The following is a 17,005-nucleotide window of genomic DNA, read 5'->3' as shown; positions in this document are numbered from 1 at the left end:
TCTGGGATGCCTTGCAATGTACTTTTCAGTAGAGATCTCCACCCCCTCGTACTCTTACAGATTTATGGACAGCCTTGCAGGATTCATGGCGTCAATTCCCTTCAGAACTACTTCAGGCATTAGTTGAGTCCATGCCATGTCATGTTGCGGCACTTTTGCATGCTTGCAGGGCCCTACACAATATTAAGCAGGTGCACCAGCTTCTTTGGCTCTTCAATGTATAATCGTTGGTCATCCATCAATCAGTTGGGAATATTACATTTTTGATAGTGATGGGTGTGATAAGACATCCTGTGAAACATTACTAATTGCCTTCTCAGAAAACTAACTAAAATAGATAGTTAAGAGTCTCACTCACAATGGAAATATATTGGACCTAGTGGCAACAAAGAGACCTGATCTCTTTGAGGATGTTCACATTGAAACTGGTATCAGTGACCAAGATGTAGTTGTGGGGACAATGGTTAAATCATTACAAAGGACAACTAAAACAAGCCGAACAATATATATGTTCAGTAAATTGGATAAGAATTGGCAGTGTCACATCTCAGCGAGGAACTCGGAACTTTCAGTACACGGCAGGAGTACGTAGAGGAAATATGGCTCAAGTTTAAAAGGATAGTTGACTGTGCACTGGGTAGATATTTACACAGAGAACAGTTTACAATGGGAGTGTACTTTCATGGGATACACTCATTGCAGAGAAACTTCTAAAGAAATAGAGATTACTTCATAATAGATTGTTAAAGTAAATTCTTTTTATTAATGTATTAATAAGAAGTTTTGTGGTAAATTATAAATCAACATCTTATACAGGCATAATGTTTTGTTTATCTCTGTTTTTTATTTTGAGTCACAATACTCACACTTTTACTCTTAGGTGTTTTTAGAAGCTTCTAGGTCAAGTGACTTCTTGTGTTAACAGTGCCTTCAGATTCAGAAATAAATCTAAGTATTTGAAAACCAAACTCACCGCTTTTTGTCAGCACCTGATATTTATTGAGAATAAACAAGTTTTTTTTCTCAACAAAATACAGTAGGTTAAGGGTCCCAGTTACGTGTGTAAAAAATGTGCGAAATATGACAGATTCAGTTCTCTTTTAACTCATATTTGAGAGTGTGTTTTTGGTTTTAGAGTTGAAATGGATCTGGTAAAACAAATCAAGCCATTGAATAGTGAAACTGATTGGCCAATGTGTAAGAGAAAAGTACCAGATCTAGTCGACTATCATGAAGGAGCTTCTGAAATAACTGATGGCAAGTCAGGTGCTAATAATGCAGCAATAAAGGATCATAAAGCCAAGCCAGCTTTTATCGTTAAGCAAACAGTTATACCAAGTTGATAATTACAAGTGCAGTTACAGACACTGTGTATCAGAAGATAATGGACAAAGAAATGGCTCATCAAGCATGGGAGGGATTGAAGCAGAATCTCGAAGCATCATCAAAGGACCAGCTGTTCGAGATTTGTTCAGATTTCTTTGCATTTAATTGGACTCAGAGAGAAGACATCTCCACACACACATAGTGAGGTTAACAAGTTCTGTGGAATGAACTGAACAATGGGCTTTAAGCAAAGGGAGAAATTGTGCTACCTGATCTGATATTGGTATGTAAAGTTTTACATATTCTACCTGCAAGCTTTGATTCCTTTAAATTGAGTTGGATGTTATTAACGAAAGCTGATAAGAAAATGTTTGATGATTTAAAGGAACAATTGTGCATGTTTGAGAGAAATTTCACAAAGAGTAGTGACAAATTTTGGTAAACATCTTTGGAATTCAGTGATCAATTAATTGTTATATTTAGATTAAAGTTCAGTCTTGATCACGTTATGTTTGTTTTAATGAGTAACCGATTTCGGTTTTTTCTATAAAACCATCATCAGACCCATTGGCTCCCTTGGGTTGGTAGGTGGAGCTCTCCTTGCTGCTGTGCAGTCAACTGTTGACTGCACAGCAGCAAGGAGAGCTCCACCTACCAACCCAAGGGAGCCAATGGGTCTGATGATGGTTTTATAGAAAAAACTGAAACCGGTTACTCATTAAAACAAACATAACATGATCAAGACTGAACTTTAATCTAAATATAGTAGTGACAAAATCGAACAAGAGGTATTAGTAGTCAAATCAGGTGTACAAAACAAAATAAAAACTAACAAATTCAAAGTTAAAGGAAAATGTAACTATTGCAAAGAACTGGTCCACTGGATCAAATATTGTAAGAAGTGGATTGCTGATGGAAGACCACCTAAAAATACAACTGTGCAGAAAAACATGAACAAAACTGTACTAATGAATGTAGCATTGTTTACTATTTGTGGTGAGGCTTGTGGAAATATACAATTGGTGGATTGACAATGGTAAATGAAATATATGACGAATAGTCCTGATTACTTTGTCAGCTTTGAAGCATTCAACAATCCCTGCTGTGTAAAGGCCACTGGACAGGAGTCTCTAAAAGAAACAGGAAGAGGATCAATACAGATTCTGTCAACAGTTGGCAGCAGATGTGAAGAGCTGTCCCAGACTGATGTCTGGTATGTACCAAAAAGTTTGCAAAAACCTTATTTCTGTTTTAGCAGCCCAAGATTGTAACAAAAATAGTATATTTCAATCAAGTACTACACATTGCTCTTTGACAATTGGTGGTAGAGTGAGACTGTGTGGAAATTGTAAAGTTGGTGGCACTTTATACAAAGCAAAAATTAAGCCCTTAGTGCCAGAGAAGGGTACAACTGTGAATCTTTCAGTGGAAGATAGATTTGATGTACTTCAACTGTATCATGAGAAATGGGGTCATCAAGACAAGCGCCATGTTAAAACAAAACTCAGAAAGGAATTTAACATTGATGTTAAGAAGGAGGGGGCAGATATTTGTGAACCATGCAAATTTGGGAAAGCGCATTGTCTACCATTTGGAACTAGAGAGAAGTCAACAAGGGCTGCTGAGCTGATTTGTGTGGACCTTTTTATGAGTCATTCCAGAAGAAATGTTACATCGTTTTGTTCAAAGATTTTTACACCAAGTTTCGCTATTGTTATTTTGCTGCAGAAAAATCATAGTTGAGTAAAATTCACAAAGATTTTCTCTCACATACAAAGGCATTGGGGTACTCTGTTACAGAGCTGCTGAGTGACAATGGCAAGGAGTAACAAAGAGGTTAGATCCATCTTAAGTTCAAATGGTATAACACAGCAGTTGACTGCTCCCTATACTCCTGAGCAAAACAGTATTTGTGAGTGGGATAGTAGGACAGTTGTTGAGATGGCCAGGACACTTAAGTATTCAAATCCAGATGTCACTTAGCCAGAATGGATATGGGCTGAACTGGTTACCACGGCAATTTGCATCTTGAATAGGACAGGGAAATCATCTGTAGAAGGTGTCAGTCCTTATGAGTTGTGGAAATGGGAAAAGCCTTGAACTAAACATCTTAGGATTATTGGCTCAACATGTTATGACCACATTCCAAGTGAAAAACAAAGGAAAATGGACAAGAAAGCTGTGAAAGGACATCTCATTGATCATGATGTTGATTAACGCTTCAGGATTTGGATAAAAGAAAGTAATTCAGTTGCGCTGTCCAGAGATGTGCAATTTGAAGAAAAACTGGGATGCTGTACTGAACAAGTTACACTACCATTTCAAGATGTTGAAAAGCCCATTGCAGTTCCAGATTATATTAAAAATCAATCAGAGAGTGAGGAAAATACACACTCAGAAGATAGTTAAGATAGTTTGGAGTATGAAACTAGTGCAGACACAGAATCTGATGATGACATTCTGGAAACTTGCAAAGAGGAAATAGGAGTGAAGTTAAGAGATCGTTCATCATTAAAGAGACCAAAATATCTCAATGATTATGCAGTGATAACAGAAGATTTCTTTGTCACAACTGAGGTTCCCAAAATCTATGAGGATGCTCTTAGACATGAAGACAGCATCAAATGGAAAGGAGCAATGGAATCCCTGATCAAAAATGAGACCTGGGAGCTTGAAGACTTAACGAATGGTGCCAAGGCAATACCATGTAAGTGGGTGTTTTGACTGAAAACAAATGAAGAGGGTCAGACCAAAAAATTTAAGGCTTGACTGGTTGCCAAGGGTTTCAGCCAATGAGAAGGTGTAGATTACAGTCAAACCTTTAGTCCAGTTGCAAAAATGACAACAATTAGGTCTATTCTGAGTGTTGCTGCAACTAAAAGAATGTATCTTGGACAATTTGATGTGTCAACGGCCTTCCTGTATGGAAAACTTGAGGAAACCATTTATATGGCACAACCAATAGGTTATGAAGATGGTACCAACAGAGTTTTCAGGTTGAAGAAAAGCCTGTATGGTTTAAAACAAGCACCAAGATGCTGGAACAAGTGATTCATAGAATTTTTGGTTGGTCTAGATTTCAGAGTAAGCCAAGTAGATCCATGCTGGAACAAGTGATTCAGAGAATTTTTGGTTGGTCTAGATTTCAGAGTAAGCCAAGTAGATCCATGCTTATACATTCAAAATCAAAATGGCAAAGAAGTTCTGGTAATTTTTTATGTTGATGACGGGTTGGTAGCTGCCATTGATTCAAATTATTTGAGCATTTTCTTTCAACAATTGCAAAAGGAGTTCAAGATCACTGCGGCACCAGCAAACTATTATTTAGGTCTCCAAATTGAACATGGCAAGGATGGGTGTATCAAGATTCACCAGAAGGCTTATGCACAACGAATTTTAAAACATTTCAACTTTTCAGAGTTTGCAGCAGTTTCTGCCCCAATGTTGAAAGTTACAGATGTTTCACAGTCAGGGAAAGATGACATGGTAGAACAGTCTTTTCCATATACAGAAGCAGTTGGAGCATTAATGTATCCGATGCTTAGCACAAGACCAGACATAGCCTTCAGTATAAGTGTTCTGTGAAGATATCTTGAGAATCCCACCAAAGAAGACATATTAAGAGTAAAAAGGGCTTTTCATTACGTATGAACAATGACTGAATATGGAATCACATACAGATCATGAGGAAAGAGCACAACTCTGGAATGCTACAGTGATGTAGATTATGGAGGCTGCTCAAAAACAGGCAGATCAACATCTGGAGTAGTCATCAACTATGCAGGAGGGGCGATATCATGGCTAAGTCAGCAACAAACCATGGTAGCAACATCTACAACTGAAGCTGAACTAGTTTCTACAAATGAAGCTGTCAAGGAGATTATTTGGTTAACTCGTCTATTCTGAAATACAACAAGGCTATCAGAAATTCCAGTTCTCTGAATTGACAATTGATCAGTAGTGAAGTTGGCAGAGAATCTAGTATTTCATTGTCGAACCAAACATATAGCCATCAAGCACTTCTTTATTTGTGAAAAACTTTATGAAGGAAGAATTAGAGTTCATCAAATCCCATCTGAAGAGCAGGTAGCAGACATCATGACCAAAGCTCTACCAACGACACGTATGAAGATTTGTGTAATCAAATAGGAGTGTTGTAAAAATCAGTTTTGTTTTGTTTTGTGAGTTTGCCTGTTTGTTGATTTATATTTAACAAGGGAAAATGTGAAAGTAAATTCTTTTTATTAACGTATTTAAAAAGAAGTATTGTGTTAAATTATTAATGAACATAATATATGAGCATAATGTTTTGTTCATCTCTGTTTTTTATTTTGAATCACAACACTCGCACTTTTACTCTTAGGTGTTTTTAGAAGCTCCTTGGTCCAGTGACTTTATGGTGAATCTCTAGTATGCCCGAACTATAGAATAATACACAGTTGTTCAGAATAATTTTCATTACTTTCACACTCAAAAACACAATGATAAACATTAACAACTCTAAGTCACTATGCCAACAGTGACAAAGATAATAATGTCGTGTGACTAAGGCCTCCCGTCGGGCAGACCGTTCACCGGTTGCAAGTCTTTCGATTTGATGCCACTTTGGCGACTTGTGCATCGATGGGGATGAATTGATGATGATTAGGACAACACAACACCCATTCCCTAAGCGGAGAAAATTTCGGACGCAGCCGGGAATCGAACCCGGGTCCTTAGGATTGACATTCTGTCGCGCTGACCACTCAGCTACCGGGGGCGGACAGTGACAAAGATTATGCTCTAATACGTCAGCAATATGATCGTGCTAAACTAACCTGGCAAAGAATGTCAAACTATTGCCACAACTTCTTTTGTAAACTGTGTCTCCAGATTCAGAAATAAATCTAAGTATTTGAAAACCAAACTCACCGCTTTTTGTCAGCACCTGATCTTTATTGAGAATAAACAAGTTTTTTTTTTCTCAACAAAATACAATATAGATGGCAAAACAAAGCGTAGGGCTATGGATAGAGTGGTGCTGAATGAATCTCGTTTGGCTGTCAAGAGAGCAATTCGTGATGCCTTCAGTGACTACTGTAGCAGAATATTGTCAAATGATCTTTCACAAAACCCAAAGAAATCCTGGTCATATCTAAAGGCTGTTAGTGGGACCAGAGTTACTGTCCTGCCCCAGTGACAGACAGGAACAGAAATTGGGGGTAGCCAAATAAAGAATGAAATGCTTAACCCAATTTTCAAAAGTTTCTTTGCAAAGGAAAACCCCGGAATATTGCTCCAATTTAATCCTCATACTACTGAAAAGTTGAATGATATAAATATTAATGTCAGTGGTGTTGAGAAGCAGCTGAAATCATTAAAATTGAGTAAAGCTCCAGGGGCTGATGAATCCCTGTCAGACCCTACACTGAATCTGTGGCTGAGTTAGCCCCTCTTCTAACTATAATCCATCATAGATCCCTCAAACAAAATACTGTGCCCTGTTCTTGGAGAAAAGCACAGGTCACACTGTTCTAAAACAAGGGTAGCAGAAGTGATCCACAGAACTACTGTCCAGTACCCTTGACATCAATTTGTTGTAGAATCTTAGAACATATTCTGAACTCAAACATAATGAGGTATCTCAAACAGAATGCCCTCCTCAATGCCAACCAACATGGATTTCAAATATATCAGTCATGGGAAATCCATCTTGCACTTTTCTCAGATGACATACTGAAAGGTCTGGATCAATGTAGTCAGGTAGATATAGTATTTCTTAATTTCCAAAACCATTTGACTCAGTACCACACCTACGCTTATTGTCAGAAATATGATCAGATGGGTATCAAGTGAAATTTGTGTCTGAATTGAGAATGTTTTGATAGGGAGTACGCAGCATATTATCTTGGCTGGAGAGTCATTGTCAGATGTAGAAGTAACTTTGGGTGTGTCCCAGGGAAGTGTACTGTGGCCCTTGCTGCTCATGTTGTATATTAGTGACCATTGAGACAATATTAATAGCAAAATCAAGCTTTTTACGGATGATGAAGTTATCTATAATGAAGTACCATCTGAAAGAAGCTGCATAAATTTCCAGCCAGATCTTGAAAAGATTTCAAAGTGATGCAAAGACTGGCAACTTGCTTGAAATGTTCAGAAATGTAAAATTGTGCTCTTCACAAAAAGTTCTCCTGTGACTATAATATCAGTGAGTCACTGTTGGAATCAGGCAACTCATACAAATACCTGGGTGTAGCACTTAGTAGAGATATGAAATGGGATAGTCACATAGGCTCAGTTACAGGTGAAGCAGGAGGTAGACTTTGGTGTATTGGTAGAATACTGGGGAAGTGCAATCACTCTAGAAAGGAAAAAGAAAAGAAATGATCTTATGCCATTGGTGGCCCTGAGGCCCATCCGGGGAAGTCTGGCCACCAAGTGTGAGTCTTATTTCAGTTGAAGCCACATAGGGCAACTTGTGTGCTGATGATGAGAATGAAAAGATGATAAGGACTGGACAACACCCAGTCCACGAGCAGAGAAAAATCTCCAACCCAGCCGGGAATCGAACGCAGGCCTGCTGCGTGGGCGTCCAGCTAAGCAGGTGGTCTCTAGAAAGGGGATTGCTTACAAATCACTCATGTGACCAGTTGTAGAAAAGTGCTCAAGTGTGTGGGACCCTTACCAAATAAGACTAACAGGTGATATTGAACATATACAGAGAAGTGTAGCACGAATGTTTGATAAGCGATGATCAAAGGGATCACTGCGTTAAAAATCTACGGAAACCAGTGACTGAATGGTGGCCTCTATTTTGAGTGGATCAGAGATGTGATTCTTCCTACACATTGGTGAGTGGGTCTGTAGATGGCATAATATATCACTGAAACTGGTTGCTCAATAAAAAAGCTATTTGGAGATTTAGACGGCTAAAAGGTGTTTTGATTCAGCATTCTGGTCATAAGTGTGTTTGATCCATGGGAGAAAGGCACAGAGATACTGAAGGATATGAACTGGATAGACATAAACTATCCCAAGAAAGTCAATTAACAAAGTTTCATGAACCAGCTTTAAATGATGTCTCCAGGAATATGCATCACTGACATAGGTACTGTGAGAATAAGATTAGAATAATTACTGCACCGACAGAGGCAGTCAAACAATCAGTATTCCCACACTCCATATGTGAATGGAATGGGAAGAAACCCTAATAACTGATACAGTGGTATATACTCTCTACCATTGACTTTACGGTGGTTCCCCGAGTATAGACATGGATGTAGGTGTAGATGTAGAACTTTGCTTATGAACTTTGAAGTGACATACACAGAAAATTGGTAGTTACAGCACTTTTCTTCCTTTGTGAAGATGTGAGCACTGTGCTCATGTCCATTTCTTCTGTGGTTGACATGGGTTACTGAGTCATGCAACGAGTTACCACCAGTGTGTAGATTCAGACGTGGCATGAGTGCAGACATGTGCACCACTTGCCCTCTGTGAGACACCAATAGGTAGGACTGGCGATGCTGATGCAGCTTCCATTTGCACACTTGTATCCAACCCCAGGAAGCAGATTGGAGCAAAGGTGACAGAACAGGCAGTGCCAGTTGCCAACAACTGATGGGGGCACCCACAGCAGATGAGACAGTGGTGAAAACATCATCAGTGACAGTAGTGAAGACAGTAGCATTGGCTGCGATGTTGGAGATGGCTGGGGAGACGGAGGGTGCAGAGGCGGAAGAGATGCACCTAGTGTGCAGATGCCCATGTGTAGTCATAGCTGGTCCAAGTGTCATAACGTCCTTCCCACGGCCACATGGAAAATGCAGAGGCATCAGCCAAGATTACTCTCGATGACAGCTGGCACCCATTTTGGCTGGTGGCCAAACTCATGAGCCCAGATAGCTGTGCCAGGCTGGAAGTCTGCCAGCAGGTGGCGTGGGGTCAATCAAAGCAGATGTAACAGAGTCTGGGGCTGATGACCATGGCACAACTCTGCCAGATTCTTATCACCAACTGAAGAATTTGTCAAGAGCTACTTCCGGTGACACATCCGAAATGCATTTTTTCATCTCAGTCCTAAATGTTCATACTTGTCATTCTGCTTCCTCATTCGATTGAGCTCAGAAAGGAGGAGCAGTGACATGGTGAACCACACTTATTCTACAAAAATCTTCAAATTCCTGAGATATTGTTTGAACTCAGGGTCATTGTCTGTAACTAGGCATACGGAAGACCTGCCATTGCAAAAATTTTTGACAAAGCTGAAATTTTTGCCGCCACAGAAGTAGGTAGACCCTGCACCACATAAGGAAACATAGAATAAGCATCAATTACAACAAGTCAGTAGAAATTCAAGAAATGTCCTACAAAATGTACATGAATTTGTTCCAAGGCTGCTATGAATCCGACTGCGGTGAGAAAGGAGCACAGGGGGTCAACAGATGAGTAGCACACTGTGGGCTGGCTCTAACAACTCATGCTATTTTTCCATCATTGCCTGGCCAGAAAATATGTCTGCATGCTAATGCGTTTCTATCTGTCACACCCCATGGTCCATATGCAATACGCACATAATGTCATGTTGGTCCTCTGTAGCTAATAGCAAGCTCTAACAACTCATGCTATTTTTCCATCACTGCCTGGCCAGAAAACATGTCTGCATGCTAATGCTTTTCTATGTGTCACACCCCATGGTCCATATGCAATACGTACATAATGTCACATTGTGTCCTCTGTAGCTAATAGCAATACTCCATCCCAAACAGAAAGATGATTTCACAAAGGATCAGAAGTATGATATGGAGTCTAAAACAGGATCCACAGATACCGTGGCTGCAATTTTAGTGCTAGTAATAGCAAAACCATGAACAATATTTTGAGCTTCCATGTCTGAATGAAAATGAAGCAATTCCTGTACACCAAACTCTGGTTCCGGATCAATATCAAACACTATAAGGCATCAGCCTTTGCATGTTGAGCTGTAGGTCAAAAATGTATCTCATAATTGTATCGTGACAGGAAAAAGAGCCCACTGCTGTAAGTAATGTACAGATTTGTATGATAAGGATGCCAAAAGGTTGGAAAGAGACCCTAGTGGTTTGTGGTCTGTGATTAGGTGAAACTTAGACTGTATAGCAAAATGTGAAATTTTTTAGAGCGTATGTACTCATCAAAGCCTCTTTCTCTACCTGAGAAGATGCTGTTGCACTTAATTTGAATTTAAGGATTTACAGACATATGCAACAGGGTGTTCAGTTTTGTCCGTGTACTTATGAGCAGCAATGGCACCAAGGCCGAACTGGGACACGTCCACTGCTAACACAAGGTGTTGGCCCATCTGAAAAATGACCAATTGAGGAGCCGACTGCAGCTTAAAGTTAAACTATTTGAATGCCTGGCCACAAGCTGGGGATCAGTGGAAAGGAACATCTTTACATAATAATGCCACAGTAGAAGCATTTGGTATGAAATTGTGATAGTATGCAATGCTTAAAAATGCGTATAATTTCTTGATGGATGTGGGGTGTGGCAATGTGGCAATAGCATCAATACACTTGCACAATTGTTTAATGCCAGCACGCGACACTTCAAAACCCAAATAAATAATTGGTTGTTGAAAAAGCTGTGTCTTGTCCAAATTTCATTCTAACACTGCAGACTGCAAATGTTCCTCTGCAAAAACACCACATAGACCCCTACTACTATGTCATCTAAATAGCTGATGCAGCCCCAGAACTGATCCAATAAGTTTCTCTACAAAGCATTGAAAAATAGCTGCTGCACTTTCCACATGGAAAGCAAAACTCTGTTATTGATAAAGCCCAAATGGTGTATTGATAACTAGAATAATTTTAGATTCTTCATCAAGCAGCAGCTGCAGATAGTCCTCTGCCAAGTCAATCTTTAAAAAATAACTGGGGAACTGGTCAAGAGCTACTTCCGGTGACACATCCGAAATGCATTTTTTCATCTGAGTCTTAAATGTTCATACTAGTCATTCTGTTTCCCCGTTCATGATTGACTGTGGACTGATGAATTTCTCAGACTCACCACAGAGGCATAATTCACCAGTAAGTTTCTTGGATATTAACAGAGGTGCTGATCATTCAGTTGGAGAAAGTGGTCAAATAACATCAAGGGATTGAAGACAATATAATTTTGCTTTTACTTGATCCTGCACAATTACCAGTACCAGGCAGGCCCGGAAGAAATGGGAGCACAGGAGCAGTGGGAGAGGAGAGGGGGGGCAGACTGTTTCATCACAATATGAGCCTGAAATTCTAAGAGAAAAAAGTTCAGCACAGAGAGCATCTAATTGCTGATATGGAACTTGATCAGAAACCAAATGCATTTCATCATTGATGGAGAATCCAAACAGTTTAACCCTCAAGCGGGCACGCCGTTTTGTTGTATCACGAGTGGGCGCACGGCGCACTTTGTACACATGAAAAGAATAGGTTTCCTTATGTTACCAAGGTAAGTCAAGTATGACCAAAATCACAGTTTAATCTTAGTTTATGTAAACAAGGAGAAAATATACTTACATAATATGAGTTAAACTACTGTTTTGTTAAACAATAATGAAATAAATTTCCACTATAACTCTCTGTTACCAAGGACATTTGTTAAAGAGACAGTAATGATGCATTTGAAGGATTAAGCAGTGCAGTTGCATCAGATCACAGCCAGCTACTTATTTGATCACTAATTATCTTGTAGACAACTGTCTCAGTGTGGGATTATATTGCTAGGTCATAACTGGGGTAATTTTTTTGAACTGCTCGTAAATGTTTTCTCGCCTAGCTCGCTTTGTATTTTATATTACTGTTGCTCACTTGGACATATGACAACACAATTTATCACTCTGTTACCTGAAGCAATACTGAAGGAGTAGGCATAGGTTTGCAATTGTGAAACAAAAATGGAACCGCACAAAATCATTTTATTTTTGGTTGGCACACTTTATACACAGGTGCACCCGCTCGATGGTTAGAAGTGTCCAAACCAAACAAGATTTGCTGTGTAAGCATTGTCCACAACTAGGAATGTCAATGATCAAACCACAACCTTGTAAGACACAGGTGCAGAAAACCGTCCAAGAATGGGAACCTTTTTGTTGTAACTCACCAGCCCCCATGACAATGGAGTCACAAGGGGAGAATCCAAATCCTGGTCCTGCACCCATGTCCACCTGCAGTCTCAGTCATTTTTTAAACATGTGCACTTAAATGTATAAGTTCCCTTGAGACACCATCATTGCTGACACACTGTTCACATCAATGTTTGTTTCATCCTCACTCATGTTTGGAAAGAAGTTACATACAGAAGCAATGTGTCCTTTCTTATGGCACCTATTACCCATTGCCTGGTGCTTGGGACAAGGGGACCTTCCATGTTGAGTGAAGCATTAAGGGCATGAAAACAGCAGAACATGAGTCTGTCACTGTTGTGACATGGATTGTTGTTGTCGCGAATGGTGATTATCTATACGACACAGAGATGTCTGCTGGACTGCTGCAATAGCATCTATGTTCCCTTACAAACTGAATGGAGGTTGGGATTTCTGAAACTTTGGACCAGGGTTATATCTGACTACCTGCGGCCCATGAAACTTCAGATGATTGCACTTTGTTCAGCACTTCGTTACCATAGGATTTTCACACTGTATAGATCACTCTCGAACTTCCTTATCAGGAGCAAAACATTTGATTGCATCGCGAATCAGTTGATCTGCATAGGATTCTTTATGAACATTTACCACAAAATTACAATCACCATGTAGTTCTGCTGCCCATGCCCTGTACAACTGTTTTGGCCGCAGCAAAACTCCACACAAGCAGCAATAACATGAGTATATACAGTGTTAGGTAGGAAGCAACTCACGCATCTGATCAAAAGAAGACTTATGGATTCTAGTACAACAACTGATACACACGAGTTGAAATCAGTGACAGAAAAAGGACCATGCACTGCCTTACATCTGTCACTACAAATGCCTAGAAATGTTGCTGCAGGCATCCCAGTCTTATGCTGCATCATTGTATGGAGGAAATGAGGAAATGGCAGCAGATATGTTGTTGTAGGGTCTCATGTTGTGCCAGTGTAGTCATTAAACTGGAATTAGCAACTGTCAGTGCCAGCTGTCACTCAAGAAGAGATTTAAGCACTGCCTCTATGGAAATTATACTCAAAGGACCAGTGACTGAAGGGGAACACGTGTAGTCAAATATCATACTCATCGCCAAAAAGTGTTCTAACCCAAGACCACTGTAATTTATTACTCAAATAGTACTTACACAAGGAAGACAAGACACAATACAATAAGCAGTACACAAGTGACTAGCAGAGCCTTGCACTACAGTCTATATATTCATTAGTTCCAGCAGGGGGCACATCCAGCAGGCTGCCCTCATAACTGCTGTCTTATTAGCAGGCCAAGTGGCCTCTAGTTGCCAAATCAGGCATGAACTTCACACGGGAACTGTGAAGTGGCACACACACAAAATTGGTAGTTTCAGCAGTAATATAGGTACTTTAAAAAACTTGTGAAATGTTGCTTTATGTGATAAATGTTTTGTGTATTTTTTGAGGAAACAGAAATTACAGTAATTTCTGGATGAAAACATTTTGTAGATATAAATTTTTTACACTTTATTCTCAACTTACTCCCTGCATTAAGAGACATATAACGTAAGTACTATTTGCCAAAGAGTTTAGTAGTCATAGGAGGAATTTATTTCCATGAGATGAGAGCAGGTAGATGTTCCACTAATGACAGTGTCATCCAGTTTATATGATATTGCTACATTTCCTTATTGTAGTTTATTGATTTATGTATGTAAACCCTAGTCACATTTTTACTGCTCTGTGCTCATCCATTTATACTGTCCTTTGATCTGTAATAATGATATTTTTTCGCGCACTTGCAAATATTTCAAATGAGTTTAGAGATTTAAAAGCTACAGTAGAGGACCAAAGAATGCAACTGCACACACAACAGTGGCAACAAGTTAACATCAATCAGACAATAATTTGGGTGAGACATGAAACGTGAAGCAAGCAAGAAGATGTACATAGGGTATCTTGCTACGAAAACATTTTTGGAGATATGCTGCAAGATGCGCATCACTGTGTTTCTACCAAAAAGCCATGTTACATACAGTAACAGTGTTTTCATGTCATCAACAGCAATCATCAGTGCATACATCTCCTTCCACTTTGAAGAGACTGTACATATCTATTAGGCATATGGGCACAATGTTTTTGGTTGCTACCATGTCAGATATCAGCTCACTTCCTGTCAGTCATGCACCATGCAACAGACGAGGTGTACAGACATGTTTGAAAGCAGTGAATAACTCTAATTATCACGTATGGACATATTCAAAGAAATGTTATTGTCAGTAGTAATCTGCAGTTAGGTAGTCCGTGGTCTTTGCCCTGACACTTAGTATGTAAGAAGGATGGATCGTGGAGGCCATCTGGGGATTATCAGGTGTTAAACTCTAGGACCATCCCAGATTGATACCCAGTACCTAACATACAGGACTTCACATGTACTCTGGCTGGTGTAAAACTTTTTAGCATTTGCGACTGCAAGGAAGCGTACTACCAGATACCAGTACCTCCAAGAGATGTTAGGAAGACAGCAGTGATTACACCACTTGCATTTTATTGACAAAGTGATAAAGGGATTGGCATTTTTTTTTATTCTATTGATGACATTTTGGAGTTGTTGCCACATCAACAGCATCTGTGTCAAGTTCACAGATGACTCTTTGACCATAGAGTGGTATTAAATGAAAATAAGTGGGTCATGCACAAGAACCATGTCACTTTTCTTGGACATAATGTGTCATCAAAAGAATCATACCTCTGTGAGGGAAGATTGTGACAATACAGTTTCCACAGAAGGTGGAAAACTATTAAGAAGTGAAAAGATATATGAGAGTAATAAATTCTTATTAACACCATCTGCCAGCAATGGCTACCATGCAAGCACAACTCACGAATGCACTCAAGGGACACAATTCCGAGGGTCGGTGACTGATTAAGTGGACACGAGAAATGGACAAAGCATTTAGAGATCTGCAAGTAAACCTCAGCCAGGCAGTGTTGCATGCCCACCCAGTTCAATATGCAGAGTTAGCTATTGTTGTGGACACGATCAGTTGGCAATCTGGACAGCACTTGTCGAGCATGTAGATGAACAGAGTGGTCAGAGGCAAGTCTCAAACAGCCAAGATATCACCTGAAACTGCAGTGAAGACGTTTCTGTGTACTTGGATTGCATGTTTCAGATGCCCACTCCAAGTTATGATTGATTAGAGATATTTGTTTCAGTTCATACTGTTCTTGGAGCTGGACAAAATGTGCAGGTTCCAACACTACCGAATGACTACTATTACCCACCAATATTGGTATGGTGGAACAGTGACACAGAACCTTGAAAGCAGCATCGATGTGTCATCAAGACAGATGGATGGAAGCGTTACCATTAGTGTTCTTAGGCCTGCTAACAGCTCACAAACTTGATATTGGTGTGTGTCAGTGGCTGAGATGGTTTACTGCAAACTGCTACGGATTCCAGCAGACTATTTAGTACCAACAGCACTGCCAAACTCAAGGGACCTCATATAGCAGGTGCAGCGGCTAAAACTTCACTGCACGAATGTATGTGCCCATTGCCTTTCCACATGGCACATGTGAGGTGTTTGTACCACAGACTTACATGATTGCTCTCACATAATGTTACAAACAGACTCCCTAGAAGCATCCTTACAACCACCATATACCGGGCATTTTGGTGCTGCATAGAGACAAGCACACCATGGAAATATTGTAGAATGGCAGTTTGATGAAGGTATTGGTTGAATGCAACTAGCCAGCATGGATTTTACCTGCCCTGATCTCAGACCAGTGTATCAAGACACAACAAATGCAAAACAAACTGAAAGGATGCCTAGCACATTGTCCAGGACATGAACACAATGGACAGGTATGTCACCACCACAAACAAAACTGTCAGCATCACTGAGACACCTGACAAACACAGAAGTGCTGAGGATCTGATTAAATTGAGTATCAATGCATCCTTGGGGCTTGCAGTTTAAGAGGGTTGGAGGAGGGCTGTGTGACAATGATACTTTTTCGTGCACCTGCACTACATGATATAGAAGTGTGAGAGGTATTTCTTTGGTGGCTGTTGTTTTTTTTATCTTTGCCATCATGTTATGTAACTTCTTAGTGTTTGTTGAGTCTAGTTGTGATTAAGTAATTTTGACAATATTTGTACTAATAAAGAATTTCTTTCATTCATTATACACTATGCATATTCTACTTATGTGACATTGCTCCATGATTTCAGGTCAGTTCTCAGATATTTGTATATCAGTAATAAATTGGCTTATATTGACAAGTTCTCTTTTTTTCCCACTCTGTTTCTGCCCTGTATGTTGAGTCTTTTACATAATACAGTATATATAGTTGTGATACAACTGCTACTGTTCTTTCCTCTCTATGTCTTGTACTATCAAATGTGAATATCCAGCTTCAAAAACTAAAATTACGGTATTTACTTTCAGGTTACACTCCAATTGGTATCTCTTTCAAAGATTGTAGCATATTATTAGTTATCTTATATCATGTTTGTTAAACAGTTTCTCCCCTTCCAATGTGTTGCATGCCTGCAAAT

At 39.6% G+C, this 17,005-nt stretch overlaps 1 protein-coding gene across 2 annotated transcripts in view; it reads left to right on the top strand.

Moving 5' to 3' along the window:
* Positions 1 to 17,005, top strand: part of LOC126418869 (fatty acid synthase-like) — a 431,809-nt gene that overhangs the window by 202,645 nt on the left and 212,159 nt on the right. The window lies entirely within an intron of this gene.

The sequence above is a fragment of the Schistocerca serialis genome, chromosome 9, assembly GCF_023864345.2.
Source record: "Schistocerca serialis cubense isolate TAMUIC-IGC-003099 chromosome 9, iqSchSeri2.2, whole genome shotgun sequence".
Classification (NCBI taxonomy): Eukaryota; Metazoa; Arthropoda; class Insecta; order Orthoptera; family Acrididae; genus Schistocerca; species Schistocerca serialis.
Note: the sequence above shows the minus strand (reverse complement) of the source record. Positions and strands in the feature narration are given on the sequence as shown.